Here is a 16,137-nt window from a genome sequence, read left to right as displayed (position 1 = left end):
AATGGAGATGCTGAGTGCAACCCAAAATCATGAAAACTTCCTCCAAAGTGTGGCATTTTCTTGTCCCACAAAATTTCCAAAATCCAACATGTATTATTTCTCTCCAGAGGAGTAAGAGCTGAACCAACCGCAGTGTGGCTCATTCCCATTAGCTCTTCTCCCCATGATCTATGCAAATTCCTGTCCTAAGCCTGCCCTCTGGCTGGTACACAAGATGTGGGGGTAGGTACACCTGACATTCCTTAACGATATGTTCTCTCTTTGAGCTCCGTTTGATTTACTCAGCCCTCTCTTTCTGACCTATCCTCCTGAGCTGCAGAGCTCTCTCCATCAGATAGCCACTGCTCCGGCCAGGCCAATTATCACCTAATCAAAGCAGCCTGGATGAGCCTGTTAAGACTGACCAATCAGGAGAGACCACTAGAAGGCTGGATTTTGCCTTACAGAAGAAAAAGTTCTATAACTTCTCCTATGTACTGGTTATTATAAATTCAACAGTGGAAAGTTGGTGACTTTATCAAAACCAATTTTTTAAGTCCTTGAATGATGTTACTCCCTTCTTAGTAATAGGTATACCTAAATAAACAAGCATTTGCAATGCAATAGGTCTCACATTTACGAGAGTTTGAGCTATTGGCATTGTAAATGACAATGCCTTTTATGTATGTGTTTTTATAATGAATAAAAAGGCATTGTCATTTACAATGCCAATAGCTTAAACTCTCGCAAATGCGAGACCTATTGCATTGCAAATGAGTTTGTGCTAAACATTTTTTTAAAAGCATTAGGACAGAGCGTGTCCTGCCTGCAACAGCAGGCAGGACAAAGCTATTTGAGAAAATAGTGCTCAGAGGCTGTAATTAAAACATACCGAGGAACAACACACATAAGGGGGGTGTCGCCATGGGAGGTTACAATGAGGCAAGGTGGTACTAAGGAGGGACTACTAAGGAAGGACTACTAAGCCTATTGACCAATGAACAGCCACAGTGGACAATGACAAGCCAATGAAAAATATGGGTGGGGCTTGAAATCCCTACCCGAATACAGCATGCCTTGCAGAGCAGAGCATTCGCTGCCCAGGCTCAACCTAAAAAAGACTGCTGTAAAAGAATCCTTGTATTTATAGTGCTACGAGATCTCAGTCTGTCAGAAAGCACTGTAATTATGCAAGTCATTAATTTAAAATTGTTTACAGTAGGCTGCAGCAAAATCATTGTTTAAGCTTACAAAAAAAAGTGCTTCTTCCATATTGGACTTTCTGCCAAAAGTTTTATAAGTGTCAAATTAAAAAGATGAAATACAGAACTAACCTGAGAACACCCTTACATTTCAAAAATAATAAATCTTTGTCACCATTAAGCATAGAGTGACTCTCTTGATTAATTCAAGTGAAAATATGATGGTTGTGACAGGCCATGAGGGGTGTACCTGTGGATTTGATTATTTTTTACTGACCTCAGACTCTACCAGTGTGTCCGACGATATAACTAGGCTATTAATGAAAAGTATTTGAGAATGCACTTCTCCATTTCAGACATAACCTGTGTATCTAAGGTTCTGCTTCAAGATATGATTACTATCGGGCATATGATCGCTGTACCCTGTTAAGTGACAGATGTGCCCTCAGCATGGTATTGCGGCAATCTGTTTATCATACAGAGGACCACTAAATGTACATTTTGTAATGGTATCTTCTTTGGCAGTGTTTTTATTATAGTAAAATTGCTCTACTTTTTTGACAGTGGCGTCTCTTCCTGTGATCTCAGCAATGATAATGTTAATGTAATATTATTTCACTTGTTGCTACAGGTCAAGTGGCATGTCATCGGGATCAAAGGGCATGTTCAAAGGGCATGTATTGTCACTTCCGCGGTCCCTGGTATTTTTTTAGAATTTACATCCATGGGCATAAATGCATTGAACATTTTAGAGAATTACTGCAGCAAACAGGTCAATTAATAAAATGATCGTAAAGTGAACACCGAGCCTTCCACATAAGGGTAATTTTAAAGGTAGGCATAGGGGTTTCAAGACCGGACGGAGAACCAACAAGAACAGAGCAATAACAAGAGAAAACCAGGGTGCACACTCAGGACAAAGGACCTGAGCCAGCCCCTAACCTCCTTACCTGCAGCTCCATGAACAATGCCCACCTAGCCGTTGAGACCCCACCATAAACCAACCACATTGCGCCCGTTATTGAATCAAGCACCACGTTAAAACACTCGAAACAACTCGCCAACAGCCCGCACGCAACGTGCTGCATAATTTGTGATGCGTAGTGAACACGGCGTCAAATTTAACATTATGCCGCACACAAATGAATAAATCCAGCACCCTTGTTCCCCCCATGACGCCCGGCCGGTGTGCTCAAAAGGCTCACCCAAGACTACCCCCTACATGAACCACATTGCACCTTCTATTAAAGTCTGGCACCACATTGAAAACCTGCCAACAGTGTGCATGCACTCGCTGCACAACTTGGGACGTACAGTGAACACAGAGGCCAAATTTAACATTAATCAGTCCACAAACGAATGGTGTGAGCACTCTTGTTCCTCCCATCATGCCCACCTGGCATGCTCACGAAAACCTGGAGGCCTCAACAGCGCCGCTAGGAGACAACGGGACAGAACATGCCAGCAGTGCGGGAGGGAAGGGTTTGTGAGGGGGATGCACAATTGACCAAAATCACAGGGGTCTATTCGTCCTCTAATCCCACGAGCATCAACAAAGGAACCTTGCAAAGAGTTACAAAAAAACACATGAAAACAGTAGAGCACGTCGTCCATTACGCATGTTAACAAAGGAATATCAGATACCCTACTTGCCTCCGATTCACAGTGTCCGTCACAAATAAAAAGACATTTGTAAGAAATGGTGTCTATTCATTGAATTTGTCCAGCTAAAACTGCGGCTTTTCAGAGAAAGTTGCATGACTTCCCAGAAGTCACGGACCTGCTCGCGAGAATGCCTTAACTGCAAAGGGACGGACGGGCTGTCAGAACTCACTTGTGGGAAAGCTTAAGCCACAGAGGCACTTAATGAATCAGACAGTTACCCCACCCCAATGTGCGCCTCCAAGAGGGGGGAGCGGAACCCAGGTGTACAAACATGGTCACCTTCTAAAGTACAGGAAGAATGTTTGACGTTGTGGAGGTCTGTCTATGGCGGGGGGAGGGTGTCGGTCCCCTGCCCAAGAAGTGATTGCCGTCTTGGCTCCAACCCGTATGGTGAGAGGGTTGGGGGAGCAGCGTGTGTCATTTGATGGCGGTTCGAGGCTGGTCTTTATGCCTAAGCCTTTCATCCTTCTGAGGTCGGTTGGGGTCCTTTGATCTACTTGGCAGATATGATGGTTTGGATGAGAACCCGACAGGATGTTATGGGAGGGGGTTGTGCGGAGTAAGCACGATCAAGTGGTTTTGGAGTATGGTGGGGAGGGCGTTATCAATGCGGGTCAGGTAAAGGGGGATTGGGGTTGGGGCAGAGACAGAGGTGCACGGGGGGGGGCAGGAGGGCACTGGTTTGGGCAGATAGAGAAGAGGCAGCGACGTGCCTGGTTACAAGGTTTAATGGGGGAGGACGTCCAAAGGAAAGAATGTTACAGATAAGGAGAACGGGGTGGGGGCTGGCTGTGATACATGGGGCGGTGCCTCACATCTGGTTGGTACAGGGGGGGTGAGGTTGTATAGGTGGTAAATGCGGGGGTGGGGTTCTGTATGGGCCTCTTCTGTCTGCGACTAGGCAGACCACAGCTTATAATTAACACAAGCATTTTCAATGCAATAGTCTCGCATTTGAAAGAGTTTGAGGTATTGGCATTGTAAATGATAATGCCTTTTATGTGTTTTGAAAACCAAATAAAAGCCATTGTCATTTACAATGCCAATACTTCAAACTTTGGCAAATGCAAGACATTTGTGCCATTCGCACTTTAGCTGTATACATCGGAAGCTAAAGCGCAGATGCCGCAATTGCTTAAAAAGTAAAGAAATAGAAATAAATTTCTATTTGGTTACTTTTTAAGCAATCGCTGCACCCGCACTTTAGCTTACTAAGTTTACAGCTTAAGCGCGACATTGCTGATTAATTCCTAGGAGAGAGGGGAATGTCTGGTCGTTTTATGGGCACTCATGATGGAACTTTAAGTTCTAGCTTCTTTGCAACAACGTCAAAGAAAAATAAGTTTAAAATGATAGTTTGCACCAACTTTGGACCGCGAGAGATGTATTCACGGCGCCTGGGAGACCAATAATAAACAGGCTTTCGTCAATTGTTTAAGGGAGGAGACGCGACACTAGGGCCCCTCATTGGATGCCTGGAGCTGTGGGGGGAGCACACTTGCAGTTTTCGGAGTCCTTGGCCGGGGGTGGGGAGGGAAGGGGGGGCAGCAGGATCTGAGGGCTGGGTTTCCAGAACGCAGAGGTCAGAATCCTAGTTTGTGGCTCGATACACGGTCCATAGCCATAGAGGACTGGAAAGCACTCTGTGGGTGGGGGAGGAGGCTAAAAATGCACACAGGGGCGGTGTGTTTTTCGCGCTGCCTGGAAGTGCAGGAAAAGGGAGGGGGGAGCAGTCATCGCTGCAGGGTCGTACCTGAGGAGGTGGAGCATGGGAGAGGTTAGCGAAGGCGGGCAGGGGTGCGTGCATTCTCCAGGAGCCCTCGGCCGCTAAAGTTTACCGAAGGAGAGCAGGGGCAGTAGCTACATGCTGTGGCAGGAGCACGTGAACAAAGGTCTAAGGGCAGCAAGCCCGGGAGTTGAGTGCGGCCGTGAAAACGAAAGTAAGTGCAGGAAAAGGGAGGGGGGAGCAGTCATCGCTGCTGGGTCGTACCTGAGGAGGTGGAGCATGGGAGAGGTTAGCGAAGGCAGACGGGGGTGCGTGCATTCTCCAGGAGCCCTCGTCCGCTAAAGTTTACCGAAGGAGAGCAGGGGCAGTAGCTACATGCTGTGGCAGGAGCACGTGAACAAAGGTCTAAGGGCAACAAGCCCGGGAGTTGAGTGCGGCCATGAAAACGAAAGTAAGGGCAGGAAAAGGGAGGGGGGAGCAGTCATCGCTGCAGGGTCGTACCTGAGGAGGTGGAGCATGGGAGAGGTTAGCGAAGGCGGGCAGTGGTGCGTGCATTCTCCAGGAGCCCTCGGCCGCTAAAGTTTACCGAAGGAGATCAGGGGCAGTAGCTACATGCTGTGGCAGGAGCACGTGAACAAAGGTCTAAGGGCAACAAGCCCGGGAGTTGAGTGCGGCCGTGAAAACGAAAGTAATAGCGATCGCGATCAAAGCGAAAGTGATCGCGGTCGCTTGGACGGGAGCGCTGTGTGGCAAGCACGCGAGTGGTGCGTGCGCAGCAGTGATTGGCGGCTGCGCCCGTGCACGCTCACGTGCACTCAAGCTTTAGGCCACAGGCAGCACTTTAAAAATCCCAACTACAAAATGTCTCTCCGAGCCAGCGCATGCGCTGGGCTCAGCGAGACCTAAAAACTGCAATGTTAGCCAATGGAGCTAAGTATCTACAATGGGGAAAAATGAAATGAGTAGTTTTTCCCTCACAGGGCACACAAAATATATTTTATAAGGTTTATAAGTTACATGGCCTCCCACACCCTGGTACACCTGGGGAAGAACCTGGGAGTACCTAATATGTAAAAATAAGTTAGATTATCAGTTTCAATGTGCCCGTACCACCAAAGTCAAGTTTGCATACAATTTACTTTTAAAGACAGTCTGCAAAGTCAGGCTGCCTTTAAAATGACAGCAGACGCTCAGCAGTGTACACATGCAAGTGAAGGAAATGTGATGGGCCTCTAAACTTCCATACCATATAATATACTATGGACTTATAGGTAGTTTCAACCCCCTAGCCATGTTATCTACTAAGGATGTATATAGTATGTCAGTACCAATTGTGAGAATTCATTGTTAAAGAAAGGCTGTAAGGCAGGGCTGCCTTTAAAAGGACAGCAAGAACACAGCAGTGCACACATGCAAGTGCAGGACATCTGCTGGGCCTCTAAATCTCCATGCCCTATTATATACTAGGAACTTATAGAGTTTGTCATTGCCAATTGTAAGTGTACCCATTACATGTACCTTTTTAAACCTAGTACTTGCCTTGGGCCTGGTTAGAGGAGCTTAGGGTACAGTCAGAGTCAGCTACCACCAGTATCATTTATCAAAAATGAGAGTGAACAGTTGCAAAAGGATGAATTTATAACAATTAGTCACTTCTAATCACAACCAGTTGTATGTTTACCAAAACGCTCAACATCGTTTTGAGCATGTTTAGGTCAAATCATCCTTCGCTTCACTAGATCAATCCTCCACCTAATATAGTTTCCCAACAGGGGGTTTCAATATAAGCAATCTGGAACACTATTTACACTCTAAGTGAGAAGCTGAATTTCACCATTCTGGACGACAGAGACATGGAAGCACCATGTAGGACCGCCCTCCTGCACGATGAGTCAAATGATAGCTTTAAAGAACCTCAATGATCCCTTTAAAGCTCCCCAGGGATTCTAACTCACCCCCCTTCTTTTCCCTGCAATCCTTATTCACCTAGGAGACCAATCATGCCGTACCTTGCGCTCTCTTTGTATTTTACTTATTCCCACATATTTCTTAGTAGCATGCACTTATGCCAAATTTAAGTTTTATAATATCCCTCACCACTATGTATATCTGTTAGTAATGTCACAGAAAATAGTATAGTTAGACATTCATGAGTGTCACACCAGGGGCTGTTACTACAGAAGTTCCCCGGGGCGCAATAAACATTTGCCACAGATTATTGTACATCCCCTTCTGTAATACCGATAGCACTGGTGCACATAAAGCATCAGCGGTATCATGAGAAGGTGTTCCCTCTGCCATTACATGTTGATGCTCAGAAATCCGGTCTCACTTCAAGGGAGCAATTGTCCTTGAAATCGTCCACGTTAATTAAGGAGTGAAAAACGCTTAGGTCTACAACTTCAGGTTACACCGTGCATTTGCCCCAATGAAAATCCCGTGATCTCTACGCGGGATTGGAAACGCGCCGCCATTTCCTTTCACATCTGGCTACAAAGGGCACTAATAGACGCTTTTAATCTCTGTAGGGACTTTTGAACTCAATATCTACCCCATAGAGCAGCATATATCCCTTGTAGAAGCAGATTCCTAAACTGAGCCAAGTCATGGGGCCTCGAGGAACAGCTTTGCACAATTTGTATGAACTATTGCTGGTGTAAAAGTGTATTTTGTTTACTCATGTGTATTTGGTTTATTGTCACATTCAGTTATTTTGCACAATGTTTTTATCTGCATAGTTTCAATATCACAGTTCTTGTGGAATTGATGTGTATTTGACTCTGACAGGAGTAAATTGTTTTTTGAAAATGTATTATTGGATAAAAGTATTGTGAATAAGACACAATCGGCTTATGAATCTATCGGTCCAAGCTTCCGTCTGCTTCAATAAAAGAGCAGCATGAAAAATTGATAGCCAGGTGCTTTATTTTTGTAATAGTATTTAATCGTCCTACCTAGCGTCATTTGGATGAAACTCCCTTTTCATTTGCCTTGTCATTCTGGAGCAGCCCTCTTTTTTGAGTTTGTTTGTGAGGTGCAGCGGGGCATTTTGGTGTAGGGCTTTATGTGTGATGCATGCTGTCTTGCATGTAGATCTACCTTTGGTGGGGAGCCAGTTGAGAGCCTTCAGGGCTGGAGAGATGTGGTCAAAGCATTTATAGCCAGTGATAAGCCTGGCTGCTAAGTGGAGCACAGATCTGAGTAGGGCTAGATGGACTTTGGGGGTTCCTGTGAGGACAGCGTTCCCATAGTCGATTTTTGAGAGAACCGGGGATTGGATTGCCCATTTGAAGTCTTCAGGAGGGATGAAGGGTTGGATTTTCTTCAGGTGACGGAGAGTGAAGAGAGCTCCTTTAGCAGAGTTTTTTATGTGGTCATTGAGGGTTAGATTTTTGTCAGTGATTTCGCTGAGTTGGACAAAGAGAGCGAGCAGTTGAGTGTATTGAGGTTAGAGATCCAAGTTTGGATGGGCAGTCTGTTATTTTTGGGGGAGAAGAGGATGATTTCAGTTTTCTTACGGTTTAGTTTGAGGTGGTTGGAGTGGAACCAGTGGTGGATCTTGTTTAGGGTATGGTTAAGATGAAGTACATCAGCGTGAGACCTAATCTTATAGTAAAGTTGTGTCTCGTCAGCATAGAGGTGGTAGTTGATTTCTGCTTGTTTCAGGATGAGGGCAAGAGGTTCCATAAAGAGGTTAAAGAGTGAAGAGAGAGGATAGAGCCTTGGGGGACGCCTAGGGAAACTGGAGGAGTATTGGATAGACAGTCGTTCATTTTGACTTATTGTGTTCTGTGTTGGAGAAATGAGGTGAACCATTTAAGGACCTGATCGTTAAGTCCAAAGCGGGACTTGAGGGAGTTGAGAAGAGAGTTGTGGTTGACTGTATCAAAGGCAGCCAAAAGGTCAAGGAGAATGAGTAGGCAGGATTCAACGGTGTCAAGGGAAGAGTGGATGTCATCAATTATATTAAGCATGGCGGTTTCCGTGCTGCAGACTTTTCTGAAACCGGATTGCAAGGGGTCTAGAAGGTTTAAGTTGTTTATATGTTTATCTAGTTGAAGCAGAGCACATTTTTCCAGGTCTTTGGACAGGAGAGGTAAGTTAGAGATGGGGCGGAGGTTGTTCAGGTCATTAGGGTCTTCGGTGGGATTTTAAGGGATAGGCGTGATTTGACCGAGTTGAAGTGAGTCCGGGACACAACCTGTGGAGAAGGAAGTGTTGATGATGTTGGTCCAGTAAGGGGTAATGATGTGGTTGAGATTCTGGATAAGACTGGAGGGGATAGGGTATTTGGTGTGTGAGGATGGTTTAAGTTTGGTTATGATGTTGAGGACTTCGAGTTCAGTCACAGGGAGGAAGTTTGACCAAGATGCATAGTTTTTTAGTTGCAGGGGGGAAAGCTGGGTTCTGGGGGGGTAGTAGCGAGAAGGGGAGTGGAAGGCTGAGGAGACGGGGCAAGCCGGTGGGATCATTTAGTGTATTGTCAGCGACAAGAGGGGAATTGGGTGGGATCACAGTTAGGTGGAAGGAATGATCGATTTTGGCAATTTTATCCGAGAAGAAGTTGGCAATTTCCTCACATCTATTAGTTGATGTAGTAAGTTTGCTGGGACTTAGGATATTTGGTTGCAAACAATGTTAAATAATTCTCTGGGTCTGTTTTTTGCCCGATCGAGTTGTATTCGGAAGAACGAGGCCTTCTTTTGGTCAGTCTAAGTGTTCGCCTTTCTTCATTGAGATCAGAGTTAAACCAAGTTTTAGATGCAATGGTTCTTTGTTTTTTTAGTTTGGGAGGGGCTAGGAGGTCTATGACCTCAATGGCGGTCTTGTTGAAGTGTTCAGTGAGCTCATTTGCATCTTGGGCGAGAGGGGTGAGAAGAAGTTTAGCTCGAAGTTTAGACTCAAGTTCTCCAGGAGGGATTTGGTTGAGGTTTCTGGTCCATTTCAAGGGTAGGTGGTTTTTAATAGGGGGAGAGGGGTGCGGATTCGATCTGGAACAGGATGAGGTGATGGTGAGACCAGTCAATGGGAAGGATGCTGGAGATGCAAGTCAGGTCATTATTGGATATGATGGCATCGAGAGTGGCACCTTTGGTGTGGGTGGGCGAGTGACAGAGTTGAATAAGGCCATTGATTTCAAGAAGATTGAAGAGATGGGTGACTGTGGGGTCAACCGTATCTTCCAGTGGATGTTAAAGTCTCCAAGGAAGACGTTTTTCGAGTTGGAGAGAGGATTAAGAGAAAAGGTCGGATAGTTCCCAGGCGAAGGGAAGTGGATAACCTGGAGGGTGGTAGATATTATGTAGGCGAATTGGAGGGGAACCCTGAATAGTGAGTTTGGCGCGAAGGTATTCAAAGGTTAAGTGTTCAGAGTTTTTAACACAGGAGAGTTGCAGTTCGTTTTTGTAAACAATAGCTAGTCCACCTCCAATTCTGTCTTTTCTGTCTTTCCTATTGATGGACTAGCCCGGCGGGTCGAGTAGGTCAAGGATGGCCGTAGAGTGGTCATTAAGCCAGGTTTCAGTAAGGAAGGCTATGTCGATGGATTCACTAAGAAGGGTTTCTGAAATTTCAGTTGCGTGTCTGACAGCCGAATGGCAGTTAAGGAGCATGCAGGAGAGGGGCTTTGGTTGGCTTTGGTGATAGTGCATGAACGTATGGTGGTAAATTGGGTTAGGGTCTGGGCGAGATGGGAGAGGAGGGGGTTCTGCTCGTTCCCACAATCACTGGGATGTTGGAGAAAAGGGGGGTGCATTCAGGGATCAGGTGTTTGGGAGGGTGAGAGTTGCATCGGTCTGTGGTGGCAGAGGGGGAGAGATAGTTTCTAGCACAGTGCAGCGTAGACAATCTGTTGTTGAGGGGAATAGTTTTCCAGAGGTTATGTTGTGAGTGGTGAGTGGGGCAGGGGCAAGCAAAGCCATTTTGATTGAGGAAGGCCTTGCTGTTCAGAGCTCTGAAGTCTTCTCTGAGTCTCATAAGATCCGTCTGAATGGTTGAGAGATTCAGTTCAATGTTGTAGAGTGTCAGAGCGATAAGGTTGAGTGTTAGCTCGGGTGGCGAGGCTGGGGTGTAGCATGGGGGTTCACTGTTGGCCGGGGAAGAGAGCCTGATGGGTGGAGGGGGGTAGATTCTGTGTGGAGGGGTCAGAGGGGAGCTAGTGCAGTAGGACGTAGAGGTGGCGGGTCACTCATGCAGGTAGGTCGAGAGGCCAGGGGAGGTGAAATGTTGGAGAGAGGGGAGGGGGGGAGGTAGGGTCCAGATGAGGGGGAGGAGTGATATTGGGTAGAGGAGGTATAGGTGAAGGGGTGGGAGCAGTGGGAAGCAGTGGGTGAAGGCATCTGGAATTAATTACCTCCGCGTTCGTGGGGTGAGTGTAGTTTGTGGTATGTGTTGTAGGTGTCGGGAGGGGGAGGGTGGTTGTTCAGGGGGATACGGGAGGTGTGGAGGGGTCATCAGTAGCGAGGTGGGTTTGGGGAACTCGATTGTTAGATAAGGTGGGGATTTGGGTGGAGGGATGCTCAATTTGTGTGTCTAGGGGGTGTGGGCTCTGGGCTGGTGGGGTAGAAATGTGCGTGAGAGATGTTTGGGAGGGAGGGGGATTAGGGGTAGGTTTGGATAGAAGGTCATCTAGGGAACTGTAGTGGTGGTCGACGGTGTTGCGGTGGTGTTTGGATGCTTGAATGAGAATGTTGCCAGATTTGAAAATGGAAATGTCGATTACTCCGCTAAAAGCTGGGGATGGGGAGGTCGAAAGTTTGAAACCATATGGGATATTGCCGGATTTAGTGATTGCGAGATAGTTGAGGGAGATGCTTTTCCATTTGGAGGGGTGTTTGGAGCAGAAAATAAGGTTCGTTTTTATAGGCGAGGTAGGAGTCAACAATGAGAGTTTCGGGGTGATGAGTCAGTAATGTATGCTTAAAGTTTTTCTTGGCATGTTCGGACAGATTGGATGGGTATACGATGTTCCATGAATTTGGACCATGTCTTGAGAGGGTGGGATCTGGGGGAGTGGGGACGGTAGATAGGGTGGGCATGATGGGCCACCGGGGGAATGGGGGAGTTAGGAGGAAAAAGAAGGGAGGGGTAGGACAGAAGAGGTGAGAGGTAGGAGGCATTAGAGATGGGAGGTCGGGGGGAGAGACGCTAGGGGACGAGGGGAGGAGGAGGTGTGGTGGGGGAAGGAACCAAGGGTCGATCAGATGTTGGAGATATAGAGAAGAAGGTGTTGGGGGGGGAAGCCAGGAGGGTAAGACAGAGTATGAATATATTAACAAATATAGTAGGGGGGCAGAAGAGAAAAAAGTAGTGGGGGGAGAAGGGGGAGAGGGGGAGTTGAGAGAAGAGAGCAGAGAGGGGGTGGAGAGGGAGTAGAAGGGACTAATAAGTGGGGGGAGAGCGTGTAGCAGTGGGTGAACAGCCAGAGAGCACCTAGATTAGTTAAATGTACATCAAGATAACAACAGTTGGCACTCAATATAACATTCAAGAAGTGCAAAGAAGGTTCAACAAGCGTAACAGTACTTATAGAGATAGCATAATTATAGTGGTAGTACGCCGGAAACAGTCAATATTAAAACATGGTATAGTGAGAGTAGTAATGATAGAGTAGTGAAGCTACTAGGGCTGGAACATCATCACTCAGGATAACAATCAAAGAGTAAGAGAGTAACAATAGTTATGGAGTTAGCATAATTAAAGTGATAGATAGAATATAATAAAAATAAAAATTACATTAGGGGGGCCTAGTAAATCACTATCAGGAAGCTAGAGTTCTGGATTGTCAGTAAGTTGAGGGGAGAGGCTGAGGGCAGCCCGGGGGCAGGGCGCGGAGTAGATGCGCACTCAGGAGAACTCGAGCGGCAATTTAAAGCTCTGCAGAGGACTCCAGTGAGTAAGGGTGAGGCACAGTTGTTAGGGCGTTGGTGTCAGAGGGAAGTCTTAGTCCGTGCCATCACTGAAAACCACTTATTTATTATTCAAATAATACAGAGTTAGAACAGGAAAACCAGGAAGTTTTTGTGCCATTCCTGTCCAGGCTACTAAGTTCAGAAATAAAAGAAGGCTCGCAGAATTACCTCAGGGCTGCAGCGGCACGAGCGCAGGGAGGGGCGAGGTTGGGCTGGTTAGTGGTGAGATCGCAGGGGTCGGGAGGAAACATATGTCCTGGCTTTTTTTTGTGGACAAATGGATCGCCATTATAGGGTTTAGGAAGTGGTGGCTAGAGGAAAATCGCCATTTTGGAACTGGCAGAGAGTCACCATTTTGAGGAGAAGTTTATTGAAGATGAGGTTGGCATAAAAAAGAATAGAAATAAAGTAGGGAAAGACAACGTATATATTAAAATTACAATTGTAACGCTCCGATAAACTCGTTCAGGCCAGTCCGGGCCCCCAAACAGAGGGAGGGGATCAGCCCAAGTGGTCAGAGAAGGGGCAGGGCACGGAGGCCTCACCAGGCCCTCACAAAGGCCAGAGTGGAGGCAAGGGTCAGGCACAGCACTCCACAGGCCCCACCAGGGTGCTGTGCGGCAGCAGGAAGCCGAATTAGGTCATCGAGACTTGTGTGACTCTAGGATGTGGTCGGATTGGAGGCAGAACACTTATGTCTCTTCAATCTCTTCTCGGGGGGAAGGCTCCGCTCCAGCCACTGCCATGTTCAGGCCATTTGGTGGAGAGACGGTAGAGACGATAGAGCAACAGGAGGAGGATGAGGCAGTGGTTAGGGTGGCGGAAGGGCGAAAATCCAGTGACGCCGGAGCTCTGCACACCAACGGGAGCCGATATGCCAGGGGAGCCCTCCCAGACCCAATCCGACACCGGGAGGAACACAGCTCCGAGGATCCTCCTGCGCCAGCAGCAACGTCGAGAGAAGAGGTGGCTGAGCAAGGATCGATCGACTCACGGGCATACGCTGTGCCTCGTCCCAGCACTCAGTTAGAAATTGACCACGAGGGTCTCCCAACGTCTGTAGGGAGAGGAGGGACTCATTCAAGGCAGGGAACACTCCGTAATAGATCCGAGTGGAAGCTGATGGAGGACTCATCTCCGATCCGAGCAAGGAGGGCCCAATTTCGGCAAGGAGCGGCCAGACACGCGAGGCGAAGGACTAACCAGACATCGGATGTCAAGCAATCACCCGGCGATGCACGAGGGAGGCAGGCGGTGGAGTGGTCGCATCCCAGCACAACTGGGTGAGGGGTTCTCATCTAAACCACATCAGATGGCAAGAGGTCATGCCACAAGCCAGCGGTGCATCAGGGTGGCCATCGATGGAGTGAACCCCCATCAGCACAGCTGGGTGTGGAGGGCTCATCCCCAACCGGCCAGGGGGAGCTGTTCCCGGCGAGCAGCAGCTTGGTTCGCGATTCGGCGGATCTTGAAGTCGTCCAGTGTCGTCTCCAGAGGGGTAAGTTGCACTGAAGTTTGATTTTGATGAAAAGTGAATAGATTGGTTACAGGTTGCTAGTAGGATAGATGTGGCTGGGTGGGTAAACAAGGGATATCTACCGGATTGAGAGTCCCTAACCCGGGAGCTTCAGGGGAGAGCTCCTACTCGGCAGCCATCTTGCATCAACGTTTCAACAACAGAGAAGGGGTTAAGATAGCCATCTGATGAGTGCACTTACATGACTGGTTCGCTCTCAATAACACCTTTTCCGGAAATGACTAAGTTACGTGCTGAACATTTTTACCTTTTACATTTATAGGAGTTGAACAATTTGGTACATATTTACTAGTGGGTAATTTCTGGTATAAATTGTAATTGGGTCTAAGAAGACCATGTCCTTCATGTTTATATCATGATTGTATTTGACAGTATCACACTATATGATATACAAGGCTGATTAAACCGTCTGTTTCTAAAATAATACAGAGATAGATGTGTGTTGCACGTGCAGTGCGGTGCTACACACCCACTCATGTATTTTTAATGTGCCTCACAGTAGTACTGACATATGTGATACGTACTGGTTTCTAACATCTCTCACCTTTTAATGATGTGTGATACGTGTCAGTATTTAACAACTCTTGCAGCTTTAAAAAGGCATGTGATACATGTTGGTTTTTAAAATTCCTCCAATTAAATGACGCTGTGTGATAAATATTGTTTTTTAACATTACCCCAGTTTTATGAACGTGTATGACATGTCTTTTTTTAAATCTCTCCAGATTTGTGAAGACGTGTTGAACATGTTGGTGGTGTGAAAAGCTGGCCACATTTCTGAAGTCTGCTTATAACTTCAGCAATTTTGCAATTTGAAATAGTTGATAAGGTTAATGTAATATTGCATAATTGTGCAAAAACATATTTTATTGGAAAATTGATCTTCGAAAATTCTCCAGCTAAATCATGCATTTTAAGGAAGCCTATCCCACAAGAATTAATGTGAAGATCGCACCCTTCCTAACTTAAATAGCATCAAGGTTGACAACTTTGCACAACTCCACTAATGAACTTTAAATTTACCATACCTCTAATTTAAACATTTCCACAGTGTTGATGAGATTCGCGATACATACTGTTCTCTGAGAGTGTATCCTGTTTCTACAGCAAAGTCTAACAAATATTTGTGATTTTTTCTGCAGTTTACGAGAGAGAAAGCAGACCGGGCTTCTTATTCTCAGCCTCTAAAGTGCAATAAGGTCCCCAGACAACCACAAAATCCAAGTTCATCAATCGCCAGACTATGTGTGTGACCACGCGCTAGCTGATGGATACAGCGATCCACTGGAGGAACGTTGTGCTGTGACCAAGAGAGCATGAGGGACTGCAGGTTACCACCCGCATTATGGGCCAGACATGGAACACTCATCGTTCCGCTCATAAACTGGCCAATAGGATATGAGGGATTCTTTGTCATGGACACTTGATATCTCAAATCTGAAAAATACAGCATTGTATCTCGTGTGGACTGTAATCATGGCTTTTCTCCATAGTAAATGACCTGGGCCACAGCTCTGCTCAATTTTCTTCTTGTCAGACCCTTTTGCACAGAAAGAACAAACTATCCTTTCTACTAAATCTTGGCCGGTGCTGAGAATATAGGATGGCCCTTGCTTTAGTTTCTTCCTGAAGGTTTGATTTACTGTTCACCTCTTGTTGTCCACTTAAAAGAGGCCTGATGTTTTTTGGGCCTTAGAGAGAGTAAAATGAACAGCCCTTTCTCTTGTAAACAACACAAATAAATGCAAGAAAACCTCAAACCTGAAGAACTGTGTCTTCTAAACATATTATCAGTAGATACATAATAAAACATCCATCAACAACGTGTAACCAGTTCTTTTGAACACAAACAAACTGCGGCCCAATTTGCATTCCAAGCGTGATTTATTATGGCAAGGACAACTCTACGCGTTTCGGAGCCCTGTGCTCCTTGTTCACAATAAATATAGCATATATATGTATAAAACATTAAACCCAGCCCTTTATTAAATTGAAAGTGATGGATGAAGTGGCGGAGAGGGTCTTGAGAAAGACATATTGTTACACAGTTGCATGAACAGACAAAAAGAGTGTTATATCTTTCTTTGGCGGTTCTCGATCGACTGTCTTGTGGCCGCT

General features: G+C 46.3%; 1 long non-coding RNA gene across 1 annotated transcript in view; it reads left to right on the top strand.

Annotated features, from left to right (window-relative positions):
• The window catches only part of LOC146808746 (uncharacterized), a 51,432-nt gene extending 35,604 nt beyond the window's left edge, over positions 1-15,828 (top strand). The window contains exon 3 of the long non-coding RNA XR_014965486.1: positions 15,162-15,828. This is a non-coding gene — a long non-coding RNA (uncharacterized LOC146808746). The remainder of the gene's footprint in view (positions 1-15,161) is intronic.
• Positions 15,829-16,137: the final 309 nt, after the last annotated feature.

The sequence above is a fragment of the Triturus cristatus genome, chromosome 7 (genome assembly GCF_964204655.1).
Source record: "Triturus cristatus chromosome 7, aTriCri1.1, whole genome shotgun sequence".
In the NCBI taxonomy this organism is placed as follows: Eukaryota; Metazoa; Chordata; class Amphibia; order Caudata; family Salamandridae; genus Triturus; species Triturus cristatus.
Note: the sequence above shows the minus strand (reverse complement) of the source record. Positions and strands in the feature narration are given on the sequence as shown.